Below are 25678 nucleotides of genomic sequence, written 5' to 3'. Positions count from 1 at the left end.
CAGCTCTGGGTGCTTGTTCTATCCATCACAAAGTACCTAATGCAGTGGTACTTATGGGCACTGTTCAAAATGAAATCCAAATACCCAGCAGAGCAGAGCAGATGCTGATGTAGACAGACATGGTTCTGGGCAGAATTTGTCAGAGTCAATGGCTGCAGGGCTAAGCCTTGGCTGGCATGTGCTGGTCCTCACTAGGTGCATTTGATAAATGTATGTTTGTCAGCTATAGGGTTGTTTCTGCTTTTGCTTGCAGACTCATGACTAGTAGAAACTATCTAATACAGTAGATAAGGGGGACAAGAATGAACTAGGGATACTGGCTGCTTTGGTGGCTCAGTCTGTTGAGCATCCGACTTTTAATTTCAGCTCAGGTCTTGATCCCAGGGTTGTGGGATTGAGCCCTATGCTGGGCTCCATGCTGAACATGGAACCTGCTAAACATTCTCTCTCTCCCTCTGCCCCTCTCCCTTGTGCTCTTTCTCTTTCTCTCTTTAAAATTAAAAAAAAAAAAAAGAATAAGCTTTGAATATTCAGTTATCCTCACATTCAGAGAGTTTAATCACTAAAGCCTGCCTAATCTATGAAGAAATAATTTATCAATGCCAGTACCTTCTGTTCCCTCAATCTGACAGAGAGAGATAAAGAGGCACATGTGAAAAGTACCACTAGAAATAATCATACTGGGGCCTCCCCACTAGCAAACAAGGTGGGGGGATAACTTTGGGGGTAATTTATACAGGATCATCTGTTAATTCATACTGCCTACTCCTAACCATCTCCTGGGGATGATACCACAGTAACCTTTCTTTGTCCAGGACAACCTGTTTATCTGAGTTGTCCATTAATAGGGTCACCCCCTCTGCTCAAAGACATGGCATGTTCCTTCCAGAGGATGATAGGGAAGTATTTACACCAAAGTATTACACCAAAACAGCTGTGTGTTTGTTTTAGCAGAACTTCCTGAATCAAATTATTAAGCAGAAACTCAATGGTAACAGAAAATGTTGGTGCTCTGATCAGAATGCCTCAGATCCATTTTTACTGTGAGTCTGTGTATGAGACAGAGAAATAGAGACAGAGACAGACAGACAGACAGACAGACAGACCCCCCCACACACACCTTTTTGGGTGTTAGGTTTTCACTTCCAATAGCCAGCACCATCAGCTGGTTGGGGGAGCCTGTTTTGCTTCATATCTGACAGCCAGCACTGTCCAGTTATCCAGGCCATCTCGGGCAGCTCTTAGCTAACAACTGACAGAGGGGTGTGAAAACTTCATCTCCCCAGCCTCAGAGTGGGACAACTGACAGTCCAGACATCTCCAGCAGAACCAGGCAGAAGCTACCCTCTGCAGGCTTCTGCCTGAGATCATACCCTTCTTTGGCTTCCTCGGCATGACTGAAAGAAGAGAGAGTTTCTATAACTTGGCAGCAGTGATGTTGTCTGCCTCAGCATGGAGAGGGGGAGAAGAAAGAACTAAAGAGGCACAGAGGGTCTGAGGAGACTCAATGGACCCTCAATCAGGACTTCAAATTATCATCCTGCTATAATCTTTGTGCTTCTGGGGGCAGTAGACCCACTGTATACTCAAATGTAAATCAAAACGATATTTTAAAGTCATTTCTGTGGCATCCCTCCATGAGAAGAAATAGTAGCAAGTGAGGTCAGGAGATGAAATATGTGTCAAGAAGAGGATTCTTAGCAAGTGTCTTTCTTAGTCAGTGGTCTAGGATCAAGTACTGGTCATCAATTTCGCCAGGCCTTTATGATTTGTTCAGCCCACCAAGAGTGCCCTATGCTTGCACCGTGGAACTCACGGTTCCCCTGCTCATCCTTCCTGAACCACCCTCAAGACATATTCCTTATGTCCGGCTCAGTCCTACCTCTGGCTCCTCAACTCCTAACTTGGCTCTTCCTTCCTTGGCTTTATTATCTCTTTACTCTTTGGACCTGACACACAGCACAGCAGCTCTACCCAAAGATGGTTCTAGGACTCCCCAGCTCTGTAACTGAAGGCACCTTGGAGAAACACCACTCCTGGTTTGGATATTCGAACTCTCCTGGAATTGGAATGCTGGAACTGACCCCACTAGGATGATCTACCTAAGGCAGGGTTTGGCTTGATTAGTGGAAAGAATCTACTCTCTACCTGCTTTTCATGTCACTTACCTTCATTTGACTTACTTTTCTGTCTCCTCCTACTGAAATAGAAGTTCTGTGAGGGTAGGATTTTTTTTTTTTTTTTTTTGGTCTGCTTTGTTCTCTACTGTACTCTCAGTTGTCAACACATAGTAGATGTTTAATAAATATCTTTTTAGGGAGCCTGGGTCGTTCAGTTGGTCCAACTCTCGGTTTCAGTTCAGGTCATGATCTCATGGTTTCGTGGGTTCGAGCCCCGCATCACACTCTGTGCTGATGGTGTGGAGCCTGCTTGAGATTCTCTCTCAATCTCTCTCTCTCTCTCTCTCCCCCTCTCTCTCTGCCACTCCCTCACTCATGCTGTCTCTCTCTCAAAATAAATAAACTTTAAAAATAAATAAATCTTTTTAATATATTTTGTAAAAAATTATTTTTAAGAACCAAGTAAATGAAGAAATATCACCATCTTCTTAAGATCCTCTTTTTATAGTACAGTCTTTCTTTGGCTAAATTTCAAATTGAAATATAATAAATTAACCAGTTTGGTTTCCCTGTATTTAAAGAGAAGAAAAAGGGAGGTAAAAGGAAAGAATGAAAGACATGTTTAAACAAAGTGTGCCAATATATTAAATGTAATCTTTAAGATCAATGCAAAGAAAATAAATTATGGGGAAAAACATTTGGATCTGGAAGAGTATTCTTTAAAAAATGGTGCTGTCCAAGTAAGAAATGTATGTAATCAAATTAGTTTTAGCATGTTGATATACAGTGTTTCTTCTTATGCAAGGCACTAGGTATAAAAGCATATCAACATGTTACAGAAAATGTAAAGAAAGTACTCCATCTAAAGTTAAAGGCTGTCTAACTGCTTGCCACTGTAGCCACTATTTCTACATATTTAAGTGTTAATAGAATATTGAGTGGGCTGACTTTTATCAGTATTCCTTTGGGAGGACACCATGACAAATTCTTTTCTTACATTTCCAGCTTATCTCTGCCTTCACTGTTGACAATTCTAGATGGAATAGCCAATCCAGGTTGTTGACTGAAGATTCCCAAGCAAACTGAATTACATAATACAAACAGCTAACATGAAATTGTTCAGAGGTCCTACCTGAGCAATGTGTACCAGGCCAACCCTTGTACCTAAGGAAGGCTGAATAAAATGAGAAACAAACAAAGCCAGTTATTTTAAAGTATCAAGAGCAACCAAGGCACCCAGTACTAGAAGGGACATAGAAATGCCAGCAGGGAATTTGAAAATGATAAGAGGGAAGGTAATAAAGTAGTAAGGTGACTGGTCATGTCAGTTACTACAGTGGTTAGCTGGATATCAGTTTTGCTGGGAGACCCGTGTAGAACAAGCCTAGAGTCTTCCCAAATAAGGAGCAAGGAGTCCACCTTGCTGTTGTCTGTTGAGGGCTGCTCTTAGGAGTGTCTTAGTTGGACTGCTGTAACTAGGTACCATAGCCTGGGTGGCTTAAACTACAAACATTTATTTCTCACAGTTCTAGAGGCTGGAAGTCTGAGACCAGCATGGCTGGATTCTGATGAGGACCCTCTTCTTGGTTTACAGCAGCCCCCTACTCACATATCCTAACATGGGTGAGAGAAAAGAGAGATCACTTCTCTTTTTTTTAATTTAATTTAATTTAATTTTTTAAATGTTTTATTTATTTATGAGAGAGAGAGACAGCATGAGCAGGGGATGGTCAGAGAGAGAGGGAGACACAGAATCTGAAACAGGCTCCAGGCTCTGAGCTAGCTATCAACACAGAGCCCGACGTGGGGCTCATACCCACGAACTGTGAGATCATGACCTGAGCCGAAGTCGGACGCTTAACCGACTGAGCCACCCAGGTGCTCCAAGAGATCACTTCTCTTATTTTTTTCTTATAAGGGCACTTATTCCAGTCACAGGGGCTCCACCCTCAGACCTAATTACCTCCCGAAGGCCTCACTTCCAAATACCATCACATTGAGGGGTAGGTTTCAACATACAAAGTTTGGAGGAAATGCAAACAGTAAGTCCACAGCAGGGAGGCATTAATTTTCTGTCACTTAAGGCTCACGTGGGACAAATATGTAACCACAGCTAAACAAAAGTCTCCCGGTAGAGAGAAGCTTATGTTTGCACTAAGCAACTTACAATGTGTGAAGGTAACAAAGGTATAAAGTTAATGTTAATGTCAGTGTCTGCTACAGCCTTTGACCCAGTTAATTCCACTCCTGAAGTATATATTCAACAGAAATGCATATATCTGTGCTCCAAATGGCAGGTGCAAGAACATGTATAGGAGCAGGACTTTCAATAGCCCCCAACTGGGAACAACTTAATGACCATCAGTAGTTCAATGGGTAAATACATTGTGGTGAATGTGTATAATATCCACTGTTCCAGTGGATAAGTCCAGAAAAGTCTTTCTGATTTTCCGGTCTTTCTGACTTTTCCAGTCCAGAAAAGTCTTTCTGATTCATTTCTGCTCCTGTAGTTCTTCCCCCTGCCTTAAAACCCTCCAGAGGGGTTCCATTTCACACATACCCTGCTTACCTCTGTGCTCTTTTCTCTCTCCTACTCCCTGTTCACTATGTTCAGCAACAACGGCCTTTTCCTGCCCCTTAACGTAATCACATGAGTTCTCACTCAGAATCTTAGAGATTGCAGTTCTGGTCACTTGGATGCTACCTAGACCCTCTCAACATGGCTACTTCCTTCCCATATATTGAGGTATAACTTAAGTATAGAAAAACTAACAAATCCGAAGCAATGAAAAGGCACAGAAGACCTTGATAGGGCCTGCTTTGAGTTTTGGAAAGAAAGTACCTACAGCTAAGGAAAGGGGAATGGTGTGAAGAAGCCAAGATGAAGGAAGACTAGTGTTGAGGTGTTTCTCAAAAGTGAAATAAGAAATAATTAAAACTTGAACAAAGTTATCAGCAATGGGTGGGGAAAGGAGGCAACAAAGAGATTCAAGAGAGTCTACTTGGTATCTTGAACTACCTGTGGTGGGTTAAAGAGACTCTAAACACATTACTGTAATCAGTTTGTGGATTTAACATGATTTAGAAATAGGAAACTCTCTATAACTTGGATTACAGCTTAGTGTTTTTCACTAATTAGACCTGTAATTTTTTTTCCTTAGGAAACCTAAGGTGTTGGCCACGCTAATTCTTTAACTTCCCTTGTTCACTTAAAAACCTGATTATTTTGATGCATGATGTTACTACTAATTCCTTCCTCATCTTGAATCCCAGTCTTGCTCTTGTTTTTTCCCAGCCAGTATATGAATAAAATATTGAGCTGCTGATTAATGACCCTATATACTCCACTTTGAGATGTCTAAAGGAATTATCCAAATGCCCAGACAGCTCTATAATGTCACATTTAAATTACGGGCTGAATCTTTGAAAGGCTGTCCTCTGTTGTAAAGGCTATATTATAAGGATGGTAATCAGACCTAATTTCCTTTTAGGAGAAGGAAAAGAAATATTATCTTTTAATGCCAAGAAAGTGTGCTACTTAAAATAGGTAGATATGTAAGTCAGTGCTTTGACTTCAGTTACATTTAGTCCTAGGTTGAAAGTGCCTTCTCAGGAGAATCTAAGAATGAATGGGGATTCTTGTTTTTAATTGCTTTAGTCTTAGAACTCTGACATGATGCCATTTCCCCTTCTTTGGCTTTTTTATGGATATTATACTGGCATTATACTTCTTCCCATAGAGTGCTCTGTTGGTTGGTATCACCTCTTTGTTATAGAAAAACACACCACCTATCAGGAGGATGAAGAAGTCAGTATAATCTTTTTTCTGACTATAACAGATTCTGTATGGTAATCCAACAGAGCAAGGAACTCTCCATCATCTCCATCCTGAACGATAGCCAAACCGACAATACTAGTAACAGCAGCAGGAGCCACTTTATTGGCCTTAGGGATAATATAACCCTGATATGATTATGGGTTTACTATGTGCCAGGTACTGCTGAGTACTTTACACACTATCTCTTTGATCTTCTCAACTCTACAAGGCAGGTATACAATCATTATCCAAGGTCACTCTGCTGGGAAGAGGCAAAGCGAAGATCCAAACCAAAGTCTGTCTGATGCCAAAGAACATGCTTTCACCACTGTATTGTATTCTAAGGATCTGAGCTACTACATAGCTTGGTGTTCATAGGCTTAACCCATGATGGCTTTCTCCATGTAGGTTATATCTTGGACAGTTTAATCTATATTAAAAGAAAACAGGACTTGGACTGAAACACATAGCCCTAAACCAAAATGTCTCAATCTAGTGGCTGCATGACCAATAGTCATAGATCTCAAACTTTCTAGGATAACTCAAACTCACAGTATTATTTCCCTCTATTCCCATAAATAGCATCTCACTTATCATACCACAAGTCTCAATTGTTGGATTACAAACTATGGTTGAGATAACCATGCTGATATTAAGCCATAAAAAGAAGACATTTGTCTTTACCTTGAGAGTCTTTTAAGACCTAAATGCTACAAAGTTCACAGAGGCGCACACCTCAAATGTTTTCATGTTACTATACATTAACTCACCCCAAAGCAATGTGTAGTGTTGTTGCAAAATCCCAAAGTTCTATCTGGAAAATGAGAAATTGTTTCAAGTGCAATGAACAATTTTCTGAAAATGAAAATTATTTTAAAGTTCATCTTGGAGAAAAAATGTGAAAAAAAAAGGCCCTTTATTTTAAAATGCACTTAAAAGATTTAATAGTAAAAACAATATGGTACTAGTGCAGAAACTGACAGATAAATATAAAATTATAGAATCAATATATCTAGATCTGTACTGAACTACATATACGATGAAGGTATAGTCACATATTAGTGAAAAAGTGGTGAGTTGTCCCTCCTGCAGAATGAAGAATATTGGCTTTTGGGAAAACCACTAGTTAGATCCTCGTCTGAAACTAGGGCTTTAAGTATATCCTATATGTGGTTTGAAAACTAAGTGTCAGTATTGAAAACTTAGTCTTATTTCAATTTTTTAAATGGGAAGAAAATACAGAGAAATATTTAACTCTTCTTAGATCAGGCAAGGAATGCATAAGTACTAGAAAAATGTATGAAACCACCAAGGAAAAGGTAAATACATTAGATCACTTAAAAATTAAAAATAGACATCTAAGAGTCAAAAAATACCAAGAGCACTCTAGAAAAATTATCTACAACAAGTACAGTAGACAGAGGATTAAATCCTCTATATATTTTTAAACTTTCAAATAAATATTATAATAGAATAAAGGTAAAATGCATGAGAACTAATAAACTTATAAACATCCATAAAACTGTATTAAGGAGAATTGCTTATATAAAAAGGTCAATGTCAGTGTGAATGTAGTGAGAAAGACATTCTCAAATATCAGCAGAAATGTAAATTATTATTACCACCTTTCTGTATAGCAATTTGGCAAGCATATTAAAGGCATGAAAAAGTTCACAATCTTTGTCAAAATAATTTCTAATCTAGCAATTTTGGTGAAAATCCTATATACAAAGGCATTCATCAACAGATTATTTATATTGTTCATGACTAAAAGGAACCAAGGCTCCTTCGAGAAAGGCCTGGTTCCAGAGCACAGGCAGAAAATGTGGAAGTAAGCTGGAACATATTGTGCCAAAAAGCAAAGAACCCCAAAGACTAATGGAGCCAAAAGACATGGAAGTCAGCTTGGAGGAGTGCCCTTCAAACAAACTTGAATATCATAATGTTATTATAGTTGATTGCAAAACACCAAGACAAATCCATGAGTCCATGGCAGTACTAAAAGAAGAGTAAAATAAAAGAGAGAAAATCACAACTCCTTTATCTTACTCATTAAATACTTAGAACATAAGAAGTTAAGTATTTATCCTGCCTTTGGAAAGGGAAAACTCTTCTTTCCAGAAGACCAGCAGCTATTAAATTTAGGTGAAAGAAGAATTCAAAAAATCATCATTTGAAGCTCCCACTAAAGTAACTAGTCTGGGCAAGAATCACCAAGGATGCAAAAACCTAATAGGTGAAAAATTGTCAGGGAATAGGATAGTCAGGATACCAAAGTAGCACCCTATAGACTATGTACTAATTGCAAAGGGAAAAACACAACTCTAAGAAATATAGTGGCCATCATCTTAATCAAGTAGTCAAACTTCACTGATCATGGGACAACCCGATGTTATATCCTCCTGATGATGCAGTCACCTCTGAAGCATCCTTGCCAGAACTGTTTATCTAAATCTAATTAAGACTTTAGTCTTAGCTTCCAGTTTACAGGAAACCTAGAGGCTGGAAGAACACATTAAATGACATTACAAGGGAACGATCAGACAAATACAGAATGCAGAATGTTCTATAAAACAATTGGCCTGGTATCTTCAAAAAATCATTAATAAAATTTTTTTAAAAAGGTGGGTATCCTATTCTAGCCTAAAAGAGATTCAAGAATCATCCCAGAATGCAGTGTGGACTCCTTCATGGGATTCTGGCAGGAAAAAGGGAGCTAGTCAGGGACAATGGGAAATTTGGGACAAATGGGAAAATTTGAATATGGACTAGGTATTACATGGTATGAGGGAATTACTGCTAATTTTCTTAGGTGTGACAAGTGTATTGTAATTACGTACCACAAGGTCCCTCTTTTCAGGAAAGGCATGCTTAAGTCCTTAAGAATAAAATCCTATGGGACACTTGTGGGGATGAGCACTGAGTGTTATGTGGAAACTAATTTGACAATAAACTATTAAAAAAAAAAAACTGAACTATAAAAAAAAAAGAATAAAATCCTATGGTATTTGCATTTTACTTTTAAGCAGTCCCACAAAATAATGAAAAGAACTCAATACACTTTTCTATATCATGCAGGCATACATACACACACGCGTGCGCGCGCGCACACACACACACAGAAAATATGACACACTATTCAAAAACCATTTAAAATATGGTTATGCATTGTACTATTCTTTCTACTTTTATATACATTTAAATTTTCTCATAATAAAAAGTTAGAAAAACATTTTAAAAACTGACATCATATACAACTCTATCATAGAGTTTACATTATACACTTATTAAATAACTTTTCACAGAATTTCTAAACACATAGGCAAAGAGTCCCAATGCAGTAGTAGGGGAGATAGACAGGAGGCAAGACTTTATATATGGCATGTGGCTTTACCTCACTTTTTATGGGCACTGAACACATTTGTTGAGCAACTATAATGTGCCACAAACATTTCTAGCTGCATTAAAAAAAGGAAATACATCTGAATGTTGATAAGGTTATCTCCTGGCTGTCAGACTTACAGGAAATCCTTATTAGCTTCTAATGCTCTTCTAAAATTTTGAAATTACATAACTTTTATAGTAAAAATAACAAGCAAGCCTTCTGCTGAAGTGTAGTCATCAGGTATTTAATACCAGTAACAGCTGGCACTGGCTGCACACCTGGCAGATGACAGCCCCCTTCATGTTTTCCAGGAGCAAGTCTGCTTAGCCCTCCCAAAAATCTCTTGAGGTATAATTTTTATCTCCATTTCACACTCACAGAAACGGAGGACTGAGAAGTTTGGTAATTCACTTAAAGCAATCATTCTTAAGTGGGGAAGGCACTGTCCCCCAGGAACATTTGGCAACGTTGTGAGACATTTTGGGTTGTCACCCTGGTGAGGGGGGAATTCAAGGTCAGGGATACTGTTAAGCATCCTACGATGTGCCAGACAGCACCCACAGCCCAAAACCATCAGCCCCAAATGTCACTAGTGCTGAGGCTAAGAAATCCTGAGCTAAGATTGCTTAGTTAGGAGAGCCCAGCTTTGAGCCCAGGTGTCCTGATCCCTAAGTCCACACTCTTCATCACTCTGTAATGCTCTTAAACATGCTGCCATACTGTTTTGTCACTGAATGTTGCAATTTCTTCCTGAGGGTAATTATTAGTAACAATAATAACTGTGGCCATATATGAGGCTTTGTGATGTACCAAAAAATTTAAGCAAAACATAAAAATCAAGAATCTTTTTCTGAAAGTTCAAAAGGTACATCTGATGTGATAAAAGGGCACTCCACCAGCACAATTCTTTTAAAAAGCAATTTTGCAGTTTGCATCTAAATCTTAATATTTATAACCTTTGATCCAGAAATTCCACTTTGAAAATTCATTCTAAGAATATAAATCAAAGTATGACAATATCCTGGTGTGCAAATATATTTTTTTTTTGGAGTAGAACCAAGGAAGGAGGTTACCCAAATGTCTAATAAAAGAAGAGCTTAACAGACTGGGCACTTGTGCTTGAGCGAATCTCTGTGAAGATGTGGAAAATCGTGTACAGGAGAATATTAGGAGAACAAAAGAAACAGGATGTAAAATCATGTGTGTATGTCTGCAGGCATGTTAAACAGGAGCATCATTTAAAAGATAGAACACGAAACACTTCACCGGAGTTGCCAGATTAGTATAGTAGGGTAGAGAGTGATTTCTTTGTCTTTTTTTCCCTGTCTTTTATTTTCAAAATTGTCTGAAATGTAGCTATGCATTTTAATGGAGTAAAAACAATCACAATATTTTTAGATGTACCTAAATCCTGGGAAAATGATCTCTATTTTTAATGTAGGCCCTTTATAAAAGCTGAAATATGTGTAAACAAGCTTATGACCTAGATCTGAGCACTTTAAAAGTAAAAACAAATCCTAGGACAGAAGCAACGTTCCCCCCAACACATTCTCTACATCGATATTAGACGAGAAAACCTCCTCTCTGACAATCTTAATGTCTCCTTCTCCCTCTATAATGACTCGATGCATAAAAATTAATCTTTTCCCTCCGCTTTGATCCCTGAGCTCCTTAGCAAAGATTCCATCTTGCTCTACAACACATGATGAAGCATTTTCCCTGTTATAATGTGACAATGGCCCTACTGAGTACAACAATTTGAGTGTGAATGTGCCACAGCCAAAGAGGAAACCTTAAGAGGCAATTCCACCTAGAACTATTTGGCAAATGCATAAAAAAGTCACAATAACACTGTCTGAAAAACAGTCTCCTTAATGAAAGAACACAACACAGAGCTGGGAATGGGGGTTGGGGGAGCGATGGAGAAAAGGAAAAGCAGAGGTGACAGGCTCCTGGGGTTCTATCTTGAAGTGCTGGTCCTGTAGATCAGTCAGTTTCAGGGGAGGAGAAAAGTACATTTGAAAACTTGGAATAAAAAAGATTGTTTGTCAAGGCTCAAAAAAAAAATTCTTTAATTAGTTTACTCAAATATTAAGTCTGACATCTAGAAACTCAATATTAGCAAAAATGTGATAATTATAGCTGGAAGGGTTTTTTATTGAATGTAAATTCATGAATCACACTTTTGGCATATCTCACTCCCTTTTGTTCTTTCTCATACGGCTTCACACTTAACTGGAAGCCTTTGGGCTCCACTCTGAAATCTGATCTCAAATTCACAGTCTCCATACTTCTGAAGTAGTTGCAGTTCAGCAACAACTGCGACAAAGGATTCTTCCAGTCCATTCTGATGGAAGATACAACCTTGAGATACCCTCCGGACTGGGGGCACCTAAGCCTTCCGAATGTCCAGGCTGCTCCAGAAGGGCTTTTCTCTATTACATGGCATCCTGTATCACACCACTTGCCCACATAAAGGGTTCTGTTTTCCGGCAACCGATTTGACCCATTTGGCTGTCAATTCAGTGAGTGGCCTGCCAACTCAATCTAGTGATTGGCTCTAAGAGGGGGGAACAAAAACAGGGAACATGTGTTTCACATTAAAGTGGGTCAGGTCTGTGCAAATAGACATTGGTTCATTTTACCCTCACAGTATCCACATTTTATAGAAGATAATCCTGGGACTAGAACAGGTCAAATGATTTATCCAACATCATGTGATTAGTGAATGGCACAACCAGAATCAAAAGGTTGGTCGGCCTCACCTCAGAGCTTAGGCTCTGCCCTCCCGGGAATTGTTGGGCCAGGGTGAGGGGAGAGTACACAGCCCCAGAGCACAATGTGGATACACAGCACAGAGACCAGTTAATATGCACATGCTCAAGTGCGGGTTGACCGTGTACACCTTCCCCCAAAATATCAACATATCACTGTTTGCTCTTGTAACAAAATATAAGAAACTGGTCATTTTTTTAAATGTTTTTTATTTATTTCTGAGAGAGAGCGAGAGAGCAGGGGAGGATCAGAGAGAGAGAGAGAGAGAGAGAGAGGGAGACAAAGAATCTGAAACAAGCTCCAGGCTCTGAGCTGTCAGCACAGAGCCCGACGCAGGGCTTAAACCCACGAACTGTGAGATCATGACCTGAGCCGAAGTCGGACGCTTAACCGACTGAGCCACGAAGGCGCCCCAGAATTGGTCATGTTTGGTGGTTGGTTTTCAGTGGAGATTGGGGGTGGCAGCCACTGACCAATTTTCCAGGATTGTAATCTTTTTTTTTTTTTTTTCCTGAGAGAGACAGTGTGAGCAGGGGAGGGTCAGAGAGAGAGAGGGAGATACAGAATCTGAAACAGGCTCCAGGCTCTCTGCTGGCAGTCAACACAGAGCCCAACATGGGGCTCGAACCCACAAATTGTAAGATCATGACCTGAGCCAAAGTCAGACACTTAACCGACTGAGCCACCTAGGCACCCCTCCAGGATCGTAATCTCAAATTCCTTACAGTGGCTAAGCTTTTTTTTTTTTTTTTAAGACATCAGGAAGAGGTGAGGACTATAGCCCCTAGAAGGAATATGTCCCTTCTAAAAGGACAGAGCTACATGACCATTACCTCATTTTACTACAGGCAATTGTGTAGAGCCTATGTGTAGAGCTCTGAGTTTTTCAAAAGATGCCAGGAATAAGGATTTTTAGGTGAGCAATCCCAATTTGTTTTAAAGTTGGCAACCATTTAAAACAATTTTTTTTCCCCAATTGTGTGAGCCAAATAAAACCCGTCTATTTGTTCTTGGCTTTGTTTTGCACCTTGTGGTCTAGATAAAATACCTGTGCTAGAGATGATAAGATATGAGGGACCTCAGGGCAGCCCTTACACAAGTAACAGACTCAGTTTAACTGCTTCCACCATACAGGGAAGGAACACCTTGTTCATTTTAGGCAGTGTTTGTCATTTTAACATTATTATTTGGAAAAAGGAAATAATTATCACAAATTCTCTGTTCAAATATGTATAAATTTCAAAACCAATGAGCAAGAAAGTGGGCAAGAGGTGAGAGGATTTTACAGTTTAGCGAAACAGAAAAACTAGAAAGAAAGGACACTGATCGGTATCAAAGAAATGCTTAACAGGAGTGACATTCCAACTGCCAACAAGACACTCATCACAGGGTGTCCTGGCAAACCATGTTTTTCAGACGGAGCACATTTCCACCACAGGTCTTTTCCCCCTCATTACCACCTGGTTTCTCAGGGTACTGACTCAGCATAGACCAGTTTCAGCTGCATTTTATTACTGAATCCTCCTCTTGCAAATGAGGGAGTTGAAAGGGAAATATAATCTGGTGCTCCTCACCACTGAATTATGGCTCAGTACTCCAAAGTGCATCTTCAGACAACCCTACTATCTAGCAAGCTGAGCACTCTTATACAAAAATATGCCCAGATGGAAGTAAGTTTTCAGATGTACTTTTTTGCTTGCATAGACATACACATGCAGGGACATCTCATAGTGCTGTGTGGAGAACTGGAGGGGATGACTTGTAATGAGATCACAGATATAAGTTAACATTTGGGAAAATCCTAGGTTACTGGTTTGTCATTAGTATTTTATTTATTTATGTATTTATTGATAATGTTTATTTATTTTTGAGAGAGTACGTGAGCACACATGTATGCAGGGGAGGGGTAGAGAGAGAGAGGGAGAGAGAGAGAGAATCCTAGGCAGGCTCTGCACTGTCGGCACAGAGTCCCACACAGGGCTTGATCTCACCAACCATGAGATCATGACCTGAGTCAAAATCAAGAGTTGGACACAACCAACTGAGCCAGCCAGGCATCCCATGTTGTTAATATTTTAAATACCTTTGGGCACTACTGTATAACAAATTAATTCTAGCAGTAAAATATCCCAAGTGTATAAATTTCTAAATCTAAATAAAACCACTCTACTACCATTTGTGAAAGGAAGCTGTCTTCTTCCTAGGTCACTAGGAAGAGGCAAAGAACTCAATGGTCTGGGAAATTTATTATCAAGTCCAAGCCTTCAGCTAAGGTCCTTGATTCTGAGGTCTGGGATTTTAATGGTAGCGCCATAGTTTGATAGCACAGCTTATCTTGGGCAACACTATGCTACTTAAACTGTTATGGAGGGTGTGTCCCAAAGAAAACTGACATAAAATTTAAATCCCCACCCCACTCTTACTAGCTGGGTGAACCTTGGCTAAGTTCCTTAATATCTCTGAGCCTCATTTTCTTTGTCTTTAAAATTAAGGGTGAAGACTTTAAAGATCACTATATGCTGACTTATCTAATTTGCTAAGTCAGAAAGCTCAATACTAAATATATTATATACCTTGTCTCACTTATTATCATTAACTATTCATGATACCCTTGATAATCTGCAAAGTTAATTAATAACAATTGACAATGCCATCTTCATAGGAGCGTCATGATTAAGTGATAGAGTACAGGTTAAAGCTCTTTGCCAACCAAGAAGATATACATAGATGTTAATTATAAAATATTGTTAAAAAGAAAAACAACAGACTCCAAATGGAATCACTTATGCTAAGCCCAGCCCCGTATCACCAAATGGAGACTTAATCACAGTTTCAGCTGTCCCAGAAATGAAATCTTAGTCAATGTGGAATCTCCTAATACCTGCACTAGTGAGGTTTTCTGCCCAATAGACTCTTGCCATCCCCTAAATAAATTGTGCAATAACCAATCTTCTCTTTGGCCTAGTATAACTTCCCTGTTCCCAATCCCATGTCCCTATAAAACTCTTGCATTGTGTATAGCTCCTTTGGGACCCCTCTCATCTGCTAGACTGGATGCTGCCTAATTCGAATCAATTTTTGCTCATATAAACTTAAAATTTTTAGCATGACTCAGTTTACCTTTTAACAGTTCTAGTAGCAGAAAAGAGAACCAAAGGAAGCCCTAAGGGTCCCCAGACACCACAAGCCACAGACATGGGCACGTGTTGAGTCCCTTGAGCCTACTGTTTTCCAGCTGTCTCTGGAGGTGACCAGCAAGTCTCTCAAGGATCCTAGCTTCACAGCTTTTGCATTATGAGCTTTCAGACTTCGCTTGAACATTTCTTTTTCCAGACTGGCTCCAGAAACTGGCTGGAGGAGACTAGCTCCAGGGTTAGACTGGTTCTGATGAAGAAAGTGAACCAGGTCTGGAGTTGGAATGGGTCTGGCTTAAGTTGGAGTCTAGCGTGAGGCCTCAGGTGAATAAAATGTTATTTTAAGGCTGAACAAACAGATTAACCTCAGCCAAAGATAATCTTGAAAAACAGTGGCCACAGCAGAGAAATTTTAACCTAAAATAACTTATCCATTTTTTAGGCATCCTAGAGAAAAAGGGGTCTCAGCCAAGTACTCACCATAAAGGATAAAGGAAGAATTATTCTTTCTCCTCTACAGTTTCTGGTGACCAGAAAGAGACCCACTAGGATACCTCACTTGATCCAGAGCCTTCAGACAGGACCCTGGGAAAACTGGCAGGGTAAGAATTCTTACCAAAGTCAGTTCTCTCAGATCTCTGTCTGTAGTGCCTGGTTGAGAGAGGAATATACTATTTCATGTTGTCTCTTCATTTCCAAATTCAGATTGGCAGGCAAAAATGCCCGTCAGAATTAGATCTTTGAGTACTCAACAATACTTATCATCAGGGAAATGAAAATCAAAACTACAATGAGATATCATCACACACCTGTCAGAATGGCTAAAATCAACAACACAAGACCCAACAGGTGTTGATGAGGACGGGGAGAAAGGGGGACTCTCTTGCACTACTGGTGAGAATGCAAACTTGTGCAGCCAGTCTGGTGAACAGTATGGAGGTTTCTCAAAAGTTAAAAATGGAACTACCTTATGATCCAGCAATAGCACTACTGGGTAGTGCTACCCAAAAAATACAAGGACATCAATTCAAAGGGATACGTGCATCCCTACATTTATATCAGCATTATTTACAATAGCCAAGATATAGAAGCAGCCCAAGCATCCATCAATTGATGAATGGGTAAAGAGGTGTGGAATATTATTCAGCCATAAAGAAGAATGAAATCTTGCCATTTGCAACAACATGGATGGAGCTAGAGAGTATAATGTCACATTAGTGACAGAAAGACAAATAAAATTTGATTTCATTCCTATGTGGAAGTGAAGAAACAAAGCAAATGAACAAAAGGTAAAAAAAGGGGAAGGCAAACCAAGAAACCAACTCTTAACTACAGAGGACACAATGATGGCTGCCAGAAGAGAGGTCAGGGGGTTGGGGGGATGGGCACTTGTAATGAGCACTGAGTAATATATGGAAGTACTGAATCACCATATTGTACACCTGAAACTAATATTACACTGTATGTTAACTAAGTGGAATTTAAATCTTTAAAAAATACCATTTTAAAAAAGTCATTTAAAAAGTCATTTACCCATTGGGTTGATCCTTTCTCTCCCAAGGACAGTTATTACCTTCTTGTTTGTCTCTTCTTATGTCCTGAGAACTCGGTTTGGCAACTGTCAGGTTGGGGCCCCCAAAATATGGCTAGGCAGAAATGTGAGTTGTACTCCATTTACAGCTGGGGTCATACTGACTTTTGCCAGCTGTCACAGAAATTGTCCAAGTCTTTCTTTTGGCTGCCTTATGGAGTCGCTCTGGATCTTGGGAGGGCTGTATCTTTACCCTATTTGGGGACACCTCTTCAATCCACAAGTTCATTCACTACTGCTAGTACTATTTACTATTTGTACTGGCTATAACCTGACAAGACACTTGTTTTGTTTTTTTAACCTAACATGCTATTTGAAAAGATCATTATTATTTTTTAAGTAGCTCTAGGGTCCAACGTTGGCCAAAGTAGAAGCTGATATTAAGAGCCTGACAGGAACTTTTTTTCAGTCCTCCTTCTCCCCTAAGCTAAAATTAAGCTATGTACCTAGCAGGAAAGAAAAACATCTGAAGCCGTTAGCGGAAGGATTTACTGAAATACCCCAAAGAAATACAGCCTTAAATCTAGAACATAGCAAACTTTTGATTAAAGATTTTCTCTCTGATATAAAAAAGGAAATTGAAGATAATGTAATTGGATGGTTGTGTCAGCCTCTTGATATCATTCAGGTTGCAACCCAGGTCTTTGAGGAATTAAAGACAATTGTACTTGTCTTACAAATTTAGTCTTTATAAGAATAGAAATGTGGCTCTAGAAATAATTCAAAGCCCACCTATCTTTTTTACCAATCCCCAAACTTCCCTATTCATCTCAAAAGGCTTGCAGATACTGTAAATGATCTGAATTTAGGAAACAAAAGTCCTTCTTGGAAATTTGCATTCTTTCTCTGTGCCTTTTGAGATATGAATATTCTACTCCGTCTTCTCTAAGAAACAAGTAATTCTTATGAGAGAGGGGAAAAAAGGAAAGCATATTTAAAAACTCAGCCTACAAAAAATCTTAAAAGTTTCTTTCACAAATACAGGCAAAAGTTTAAAAAGATAACTTATTTTTTTATTTTTTTAATGTTTTATTTATTTCTGAGAGAGAGAGAGAGAGACAGACAGACAGACACAGACAGCATGAGCAGGGGAGGGTCAGAGAGAGAGGGAGGTACAAAATTTGAAACAGGCTCCAGGCTCTGAGCTGCCAACACAGAGCCCGACAAAGGGCTTGAACCCACGAACCGTGAGATCATGACCTGAGCCGAAGTAGGATGCTTAACCAACTGAGCCACTCAGGTGCCTGCCCCCCAAAGTAACTTTAACTTATGCCGTTCTGCCACATTTGAATACAGGTGCTCTTCAGAAACTAGTGAGTTTTGCGTAATAATGCCCATCTTGTGGCTTAAAGTTTTAAATGAAAGCTGTAAGATCTCTCTTTGTATGTGTAACTGTCCGTATGTTTATATATGTCTAGGTAGGTAGGTTATAAATGTGGATTTTTGTACCACTGGTCAGTATTGTCAAAATTAATTTGTAAAGAGCTCTATTTGAAGACAAGTGTTTATATAAAGTATACTCTAAGAAATACAGAAACTAACCTAAATGTTTTTCAAGTTCACATCATTTACGATGATCTTTGATAAATAAAAGCAAGTTTAAGTTTGTTAGTTTAATTAAAACATACATGTCTTTAGAATTATCAGCATTAAATAGAAATTTATTTTTATTCTACTTAGATTTACTAAAAGTCAAATAAGCTCATGTTCTGTTACAGAATCCACCATCAAAAAAAAGATAACTTAAGATGATGGTTAGCTGTTTAATAGACTATGAAATTTTCTGTAAAAATAATTGTTAAGAACAAATTAATTAAACATGTAAGATAAAGGTTTGTAAGTAAACATTTCAACAATAATTAGGCTTTATGTTGTGTCTACTGACAAATAGTTTCCAAAATCTTTTTAGTAATTTGAAGCCTTAAGGTTATACTGATATAAGTTAAATGATGGCTATTCATTGTGTATCTAGCTCATTTCCAAATGATATAAAATATTCAAACATTAGTTACTGAACATAGGTCTACTCACTTTTGGCTTTCTTTTACAGAGGAACTAAAGATACTTGGGTCTATTAATAAACATATTTATTATCACATTATAAAGTTTACTATGAGGAAGAATATGCTTCTAGAAACTATAAACTATTTTTATAAATTTGCAGTCCACAGAATGCTAATACAACAGTCCACCATTCTTACTTCTTAGTTTTCACTATAAAGAATCTAAGGGCTGAAAATTATAATCAATATATGTAATTAAACCACCTAGAAATAATAATAGTGAAGGGAAAGAGTTATGAAAAGTATGAAAAGTAGGTAAGGACAGTAAAATGATTCCTTGTTCCAGAATGAGAAAGAAGAAAACTTAGGACAAAATCTGCATGTATGTTAAAAAGTTGTAGAATATTTGTAGAAAAGGAAACTCGGGGAAAGAAATTTTTGCATGGTCAGGCTAAGATTGTAATGAATTAATTTACAATTTTAAAGAATGGGTTTAATATCAGAAGTACACTGATGCAAACTTAGAATTTTGTTTTCTACTAAAAGCATAAAGTTTAATTAGATTATTGGTCTGCTCTTAATAGAAAATCGTAACCAACGTTTTTATCTTTTATGTAATCTGCTTGGACAGTCAAGATTTTGTGTCTTATCAAAATAATTTATTGTTTTTCATGCAGTCTTTATCAGATCTTTCATTATTCAAGAAAACCTGGTCTTCTTGGTCACAACTCTGTAATTTTCTGTATCTGCCTTCTTCTACTGTCACCTTGGTTAAAGAGATAAAAACAAGTATTATTTCATAATGATCTCATTTGTCAAATGTTCAAAATGCAAAATGTTCAAAATGTTAAAAAATGCGAACAAATGCGATCCCATTTGTCAACTGTTCAAACCTTTTGACATTTTCTCCACACATTCTAAATGGAGTCTCTGACTGCAAACTAACTTTGAGATTTCTCAGAGAGTCCCTGGAAAATCTCAAAGGATTTGTCTCTCACCTTGTAAAAGACTGATATTAAGCTACTTAGGTTTATTTGACATCTTAAATTACATGAGAAGCATTGTGAAATAAGTGATGATAAACCTTTTTAGGTTTGTATGAATGCATGTTATTAATACTAGTGTTCTAAAAATTGCATGAAATTCCTAAAAATTTAATATGTCTTGGAATAATTCTATCAGTCATAATTCTGGCTATTATCTTAAAATGTTGTATGCCATAGAAATAACCAAATTTCCTTGTCAATTCTACTGTAATGAACTCTCATTAGATCTTTAACTATAGGCCTTTTTAAACTGCCATTTTACAGACAGTTACAGTTTTACTCTGATGCTTTTGAAAAAGTGAGATTCATGGAAGGGATCCACCTAAGTACTACTGACCACTGACATATGGTCAAGGTGCTAAGCCCTGGGTATGTATTTTTCTACTACAGAAGACTCCAGCTAACATCTGTCCCATGCAAATGCTTGAGAGACCTTAGAATCAAACTGAGTGGGAGCAAAAGTAGCCAACACCAAGGTAGACTGCTTCCTCCAAAAATGGCAGATTAAGAAAATTTCTTTATATTCCTCCTTTCCTCTCTGATCCTAATTTTTATACCATGAAAGTCTTTATGATTTTTTTGTTCACCTTTTTTGTTCACCTTTTGTCTTGTTCTGGCCTGGACAGACAATGCCAATGTTCGTATATCTCAGCCCATGGCAAAGGGCTTAGTAATCCAACCTACAAACAACTGATGGGTTTGCCATCATGCTGGTTATCGTGTAGTAATTCCTTTCATAAACTTCTCCCTGATTTCCAGTACCTCAGCGTCTCTGTAAAAAACTCAGCCTTCTATTGTGTCAGGATCCAAAACGCTGTCTCTGGTTAACAACTGTGTATCTAGACTCTGCACAAAGAAAGGGACATAATGCAAGGATAACCAGAATAAAACCCGCCTATGCAGTCAAGAGACCCTTGAATTTTACTGGCCACCCTGGCTATCACCTTTCCAATCCTGAGCCATAGACTCAAATGGGAATTACCAGGAGTCAGTCATGATTCAAAATCTGCTTCTTTTGGCAGATCCCTACTGCACTGGATAGGAGCATATACAAATGGGGCTATGATCAGGAACCTCTTCTTAACTCTTGAAGGGACTGCAGAAGCTGCTGACTCTCTGGGCAAAGTTGTTCTTGATAATGGAATAGTCTTTGATTACTTTTTACCTGAGCAGAGTGGTGTTTGTGCCATGGCCAACGCCATTTGCTGCACTTGGATTGACACTTCTGGGGAAGTTGAAACTCCACTTATACTAGATCACTAATAAGGCAGCTGGCTTAAGAAAGTGACTCTGTCAATGGAGTCTTTTCTTTGACTTATTTGATTCTGATTGTATTGAGCCTTGGGAGCCATGGTTCTAAAGTGCTCTCCAAACACTGGGAATTATCCTGCTTATAATAATTATAGTAGTCTCCCTGGTACACTGTATTCTCTCAAAAGCTTCAAATGCATGTTTGCAGCCACTAACCACCAAACAAATGATCTTCCTAAGACTAGAATATCAGAAAAGGAACAAAGAGAATGACCAAAGAATGTGAACATGGTGTTGTGATCTGTGAATGCCGCAAAGAGAGTCATCAAAAAGACATTATGTCCTGTGAATATCACACAGATGAAGGAAAAAACTGCAAGAACTCCAGGGAGGTAGCTTGGAGTAGTAAAATGCCTTAAATTTTGATCACATCTCTCAGGCTAAAAATCTAATCAAAAGAGAGAATTGTTAAAAACATGACAACAGGCCCGGAGTGGAATTGCTTATGCTAAGCCCCATGTCACCCAACTAAGACACAACTTATAGTTTCAGCTCACCCAGAAATGAAATCTTAAACCGGCTGATCAGTGGGTACTAGTGACGTCATCTACCTGATAGACCTCTGCCATCCCTGAAAGTAAAGGCTGCAATAACCAACCTACTTTTCTTCACCCATTATTACTTTCTTATTCCTACTCTCTTCTGCCCATAAGAGTCTTTTAGTATAGTTCCTTCTATCTTCTAGATTGGATGTTGTCCAATTCTAATTGATTTTTGCTCAAATAAACCCTTAACAACTTCAATATGCCACAAGTTTATCTTTCAGCAATGTGCAATAACATTTAAAAGCACCCAGAAAAGTCAATGGATTACAAAATTCTTGCCTGTGCATTGAAGTATCTTTATCAGAGATAAAATTACCTTTTCCTCCAAAATTGCCACAGGCTTTAAAACCAGTGGGTCTGGAATCTCTATTTGGAGATTTTAGTGATCCAAATATCATACCAAGGCATAAGTAATGGATCATAAGTGTTTTCCTAGACCTAGGTTTTGATCAGGCAGAAGGTACAGAAAGAACACACGGTCTCTAAAATCTGGGGGATGTGGGAGGAGCAGGTAACAGTCTGGATCACAGAGCGGGTACGATGCAGAAAGGAGAGTCAAGAGGGTGGTAGCTGGCTGGCTTTGAGAATGGACTTCTCTTGATGGACAGAAAAAGTTAATTCTTAATAATAATCACAGTGACAACAACAACATAATAGATGTTTCCTCAATTACACAACCAAGTATTTCATCTATCAACCAGTCTTATGTACCTCCAACACCAGCATACCACTACAATTATATCAGCAGTACCACTTTTAAATTTTAAAAGGTGAGAAAATAAATCTATCAAAAGGTTTCATTAATTTGGACATCAATATGTTGGAATGTGTGGTGACTTGAATCATGGTGAGGCTGATGCTCCCCTTTGCTTGGCAAACTGCCTCTTCATTGATAATGCAAATTGTCACTGCAAACAGCATCTCTGGGGGGCGTTTAAAGTGCTTAAGGGAACACACTGTGCACTTCAGAAGCGTTCCTTTTATATGCAATTAGTCTGTTCATGACACATCATTCTTATCTACTCATTAAAATAAGTCCCTGGCTTAGTTGGAAGCATTTTATGGATTTATAGACTCACAGAAGCTCAGAACTGGCTGGCACCCAAAGGTCATCCAGTTCACCACCTGCTGGTGGTCACTCCTCTCTCCGACATCCATGTTTGGGCCACCATTGTTTCTGCTCTTGTCCAGCAAGTGGTCACTCTTGACGTCCTCTGGCAGCCCTGGGAAAGATCATGGATTCTAGAGTTGGGAGGATCTGCATCAAATCCTAACTTTAACCTTTACTAGTTACTTGAGCCTCAGTTTCCTCAAAAAAGACTTTGCACTTTGGCTGGCATATAGCATGGTCTCCCAATACAGACAGAAAGTAGGTTAGTATTTGCCTGCGGGTCAGAAAGGGAAGGACTACAAAAGGGTGAGGGTTTTCTTTTAGGGGTGATGGAAATGGTCTAGGACTGGATTGTGATGTTCCTACCACCCTGTAAATGGACTAAAAGTCACTGAATTATAGGTTCAAAACAAGTGAATTTTATAATATGTAAACTATGCCTCAATAAAGCTGTTTTTTTTTTTAAAAGAAAGATGATACAAAAATACATAGGGACTTTATTATTTTTTTTAATTACGAAAAGAGCCCAAGGTGCTAACCTAATTGCGATGGGGGGAGGGGGGGGAATGGGGAAAGTATATGTGGCTAAGAAGCAAAAAGTGTTTTAGAAAAGATTCTGCTTTGTACTCTCAAGAAAATTAAAGAAAAATTGTCTTGATGAAAGATAAAAAGTAGATCATAAGGCAGAGGGAAGAAAATATATAGTTCCATAGCCCCTTAAAAGAAATCCATGAGATCAATGTGTTTAAGAATTCAGAATCTTTTGAATGTTAGAAAGGTAATATGGGGCATTTTCCATAAATTACATAACACCCCCAACAGGATATGTGGCAGCATCTCCTAATTAAACACATTAATATTTCTTTAATGAAATGTATGAATATTCATACTAAGTAAGATAAATACAAGATTATAAATAGACTCATGTCAGTTCAGGCTCCGTTTTGCCACCAGGGAGTTTGTTACAAACTTGAGAAAAATCTTGGTTGTCAGACTTGAATTTTTAGGGACAGAGATTTGATGTTGTGGTGATTGTGCCATCATGTTATCATGACCTTGGCTTTGACGTTATAGATGCTTTAGTGATTGTAACTTCTGTCTCCTTTCTTTCCTCACTATCTTATTCCTCGGGACTGTAAGGTCTCTCCCAAGGGAGATCCTCAAGTTTTGGACCAAAACTGGGGATAGACTGAGCTCAGAGAAGAGTGAGTGGCAAGAGAAGGAAAAATCAAAATATTTTAACTCAGGATAATAGGTAGGAAGTATATGGTTAAAAACTAGCACAAAAGCACAGGGAGTAGAAAAATGAGTATTTCAGGTCATTAGTAAGTTCTGTGTCATTTAGCTTATTTTGGAATTAGCCTACAGAAGTTTATAAAGTCTTGGAAATGATTTACCACCTGCTCTTCTCTAATCTTTGAGGCACTATGTGAGTGACCCTATCTTTCTACCTCCTCAATGGGATCCTGGCTCAGCAGGAGTCCAAGGTGCTATGGTGCCATGGCTGAGTGAGCCACACTTTTACCTCAGTCTGGTGACAGTGATGTGACAGCCACACTTTTACCTCAGTCTGGTGACAATGATGTGACAGCCCACCATGGCTGGGCAGACCACAGCCTAGGTCCCTGAGCTTCAGAGCAACTCTTTCACTCAACTCCAAACTTCATATGGGCAGGAACCCTGTGAATCAATGCTGTATTTTCAGGACCTACCAAGCTGCTCAATAAATACGTATCAATTAACTGGACGGATGAAAGAACAAATTAGTTGGGTGCCAAATAAAAGTAGTTGGACAGTTCACTGTTTTGGAAAGACTACCAAACCTTGCTCTACAGTCAAAAATGATTTCATGGGGGGGGGGGGGGGGGGGCGGCGCCTGAGTGGCTCAGTCGGTTAAAGATCTGACTATTGGTTTCGGTTTGGGTCCTGATCTCACAGTTCGTGAATTCAAGCTCTGCCAACGGGCTCCACCCTGACAGTGTGAAGTCAGCTTGGGATTCTCTGTCTCCCTCTCTTTCTCTGCCCCTTCCCTGCTTCCCACACCCCCGAAACAAACATTTCGAAAAATTATTTCATGGGAAGAAGGCTTTTCTTTGCGTTCTCCTCATGCTACCCCAAATGATATGTGTTCTTCTAAGTACCCCGCTTCTCCTCATGGGTATCCAACATTAGGAGATAGGGCAGGTGAGCCGATTCTATATAGCTTCTTAATATGTGACTCTTACCCAAGGAATCATTAACCACTGGCAAGACAAGAACAGAGCAGGCCTTTTTATCTTCAAGGTGATACTACATTAAACGAGTCCACCAACTAATAGGGCAAAGCAGCTCCCACTTTTCTAGCAGAGAGCAGCTTAGGGGCTGGAGTGGGGGGCAGAGAAGTGACCTGTGTTGATGCCGAATTTCCACTACAAGCAAACACTTCGTGCTTAGATTGGGTATTTATCTGGGTCTTCCTGGGAGACAATGAAGGGATGTTGGAGAGGCTGGGAAGGCCTTCCTAACCACTGTGTGGCCACCACTTTAGAGACACACAGTCTACTGCATCTGCATGCCAAAGAGATTTAGAGAAATCATTCTAAGTATCTGCCTTTTCCTTGGGGCTTTGTTTACCTTATTACCATATCTCCCCCATTCCCACACACAGCAGTGTCATCACAGAGAAAATCACAAAATCCCAGACTCTCAGTTTTAGGTGAAGACACCACCCATGTGGTTTCTATACACCTTCTGATGGAACCTCCAGCTGCAGGGAACACGAAAGCCAATACTTAAGGACTTCCTGATATAAGTGGCATTTTCTGCATATATATACACTGTTCATATTACTTTGTATCCGT

At 38.9% G+C, this 25678-nt stretch overlaps 1 protein-coding gene across 3 annotated transcripts in view; it reads right to left on the bottom strand.

The window, feature by feature from the left end:
- The window catches only part of LOC144218827 (uncharacterized), a 410681-nt gene that overhangs the window by 23706 nt on the left and 361297 nt on the right, over positions 1-25678 (bottom strand). For 2 of the 3 annotated variants that reach the window (XR_013331275.1, XR_013331273.1), the window contains 2 exons: positions 22807-22950; positions 19546-19591 (listed from right to left, as the gene is read on the bottom strand). The exons of the other annotated variant lie outside the window; for it this stretch is intronic. The gene's annotated coding sequence lies outside the window, so the exon portion shown is untranslated. Of the gene's footprint in view, positions 1-19545; positions 19592-22806; positions 22951-25678 lie in introns of those variants that run through there. 3 annotated transcript variants of the gene reach the window in all.

The sequence above is a fragment of the Crocuta crocuta genome, unplaced genomic scaffold (genome assembly GCF_008692635.1).
Source record: "Crocuta crocuta isolate KB4526 unplaced genomic scaffold, BGI_CrCroc_1.0 scaffold130, whole genome shotgun sequence".
NCBI classification, from domain to species: domain Eukaryota; kingdom Metazoa; phylum Chordata; class Mammalia; order Carnivora; family Hyaenidae; genus Crocuta; species Crocuta crocuta.
The sequence above is the reverse complement of the archived record's forward strand: the minus strand, read 5'-3'. Positions and strand labels throughout refer to the sequence as shown.